The sequence below is a fragment of the Schistocerca gregaria genome, unplaced genomic scaffold, assembly GCF_023897955.1.
Source record: "Schistocerca gregaria isolate iqSchGreg1 unplaced genomic scaffold, iqSchGreg1.2 ptg000851l, whole genome shotgun sequence".
Classification (NCBI taxonomy): domain Eukaryota; kingdom Metazoa; phylum Arthropoda; class Insecta; order Orthoptera; family Acrididae; genus Schistocerca; species Schistocerca gregaria.
This window is the reverse complement of record NW_026062213.1, coordinates 40,001-42,500: the sequence shown is the minus strand read 5'-3', so window position 1 is coordinate 42,500 and position 2,500 is coordinate 40,001.

Here is a 2,500-nt window from a genome sequence, read left to right as displayed (position 1 = left end):
CGTCGGAGACGCTGCAGCTCAGGGTTCCAAGGTGCCTTAGGCATTTTCCCTGTGTGGGCCAACGGGACTGCGCCTGTTGCTGCTGTCTGTATGGCCGCCGTCAGATCTTCTGCAGCTTTGTCGACGTCCACAACGCGATCCATTGGCCAATTCGGTATCACTAGATTACCTCTTAGTCGATCCCAATTAGCCTTTCGCCAGTTGTACTTGACGGTGCCGTTCACCTGGTCTTCAGGAGGAGGCTCCCCATCATAGGCTACAGTGAATGTGATCAGATTGTGGTCACTTAGTGTCATTCCCCGCCATACCTTCCAGTTCTCCGCACGGAGATGCTCGTGTGCACTCTTCAGTGTCACATCGATATTCGAGGTCGCTCCACGGCGGCCTTCGAAAGTTGGTGGGAAGTTTGGTCGGTTCAGCACTTCTAGTCTGAGCTCGTGAATTGCTTCAGCGAGTCTCTCACCTCGCCTGGCGGCGCGTCGAGCACCAAGAGGCGTGATGTCACTGTGCCATAGGGGTGACATGGCATTTGCGTCCATTGTGCAAATCAGCAAGTCATTGCGGTAGAACCCAACCGCCTCTTTTAACTGGTCGATATACGGTCTTTCTCTGTGCCTGTACTGAAAGTACATATTTAGCACGAAAAAGGTGAAATCGCCAGTATTTATCTCAGCTAACACCATGCATCTGTTGCTTAGGTGCGCCACTTTGACTGCTCTGAAGGAACGATTTAGCACAACAATTGCTGCCATAGGATGCTCTCCCCCAGCCAGGATCTGAGCTGTTGTCGGCATATATCGGATCTTTCCGTCCCTAGAGTAGGGCTCTTGCAGACATAATATGTCTAGAGACTCCTCCTCCGCTCGGCGTCGTACCTCCTGCATCACCGCTTGCGTTCGCGCGCAGTTCAGCTGTCCTATCTTAACCGACATTGGCATTGTGATTTTTCACAGTCCGGTCGGGGACAGGAGAGGTAGCGGCCGGAATGGAGACGGTTGACGAGAGGTCTTGTCTCCCATAGTCTGTCCGCTGGATTTTGCGTTGAGTGAGAATCCTGTAGTAGGCACACTCTTTGCCTGGCGTTTCGCATGTGCGATTACGCTTTTTGCACGGGATACAGACCGCTCGGTCCCCCGCTTTTCTACAGTCCTTCCTCATGTGGCCGTTCTCGCCACAGTGCCCACATGTTATTATACTCGGGTCCTGCTTGCAGAACCTTACCGAGTGGTTCACATCCTGGCACCGCGTGCAAACGACTAAGTCCAGGTAGTCGTCAACCGGCATGGACTCAAAGCCCATGTACAGTCGCTTCTGCCTCAGAATCGCGACTCTGAGTCTGGGGCTTACTTCCACCACGAGATGTGATGTTTGTTTGCCCCTTGGCCCAGTCCGGAACTTCGGCTTAAACTCCTGGCGAAACTGTGTTTCGGAAAGTCCTCCAAGGTCGTTTTGCTTTCGAGTTAGCTCAACCACAGCTTCATTCTTCATGACACATGGTACATGATATATGATTATCTGCGGATTGAGCTTTTTCGGCAGTTCGCACTTGAGTGCTTCTGTCAGTTTGTTGTTAGCTAGAAGCTTCTGGCGATCAGTCTCAGACGCCACATCTACGATGAGCGTCGGGCCGTTTGTGGCGACCCGTGAGAACTTCACACCTTCAACCTCAGGCTTGACCAGGGAGGTGAATTTCTTTCTCACTTCTGCGCCAGTTTCATTGCCCTTGGACTTGATGAAGAGCGTTGCCTTCTCAGTCAGGGCTTTGGTTATCATCGCCTGCGTTTTCCGTTCTGGTATGGGTGGAGCGGCGGCAACTTGTGCAAAGGTCTTGGGTGGCGCCGTGGGCACCGCCTTCGTCCTCGCCAGCTCCTCCTCCAAGGCTTCCACCCTTCCGGTGAGGGCCGACTGCGCCATGGCCCAATCAAACAACTTAGCTCTCAGTTGTCTCTTAAAGTCCCCCAGATTTCCCTCCTCAACCAGTTGTCCCGGTTTTAGAGAGTCGTCCACGAGCTTCAGGACGTCCTCGAGCCGCGTCGCGATAAGCTTCACGGTCGCAAGATCGCTTGGGCTTGCCTTGTATCGGGACGTGCCGTCATCGACTGGGCCGCCAGGCTGTTGTCCGGCTACCTGCGCCGAGTCCGGCTGCTTGTTCGGATTCCGCTTCTTCCGTCGTGTCCGGGACTTGCGTCTCTCGGCACCCGACATTGGTGAAGAGGCGCGGCTACTGCTGGCGCTTTCCCCGACTGGGCCGCTGGGCAGTTGCCCGGCTACCTTCGCCGGTTTCGGCACACTTTTCGCCGTCTCCGGCAGTTGAGACTTCGGCCGTGGGGCCGCCGTCTCTCCCGCCGGGCGAGTCTGGGTGAGCTTGCCGGTGCCGACTGGGCCGCTGGGTCTTTGCCCGGCTACCTGCGCCAGCTTTGGCTCGCTCGCAGCCTTCCCCGCCGGCGGTGTCGTTGGCCGCGAGGCCTTCGTCTCCGCCTTCGGTTCGGACTTCCCCGTT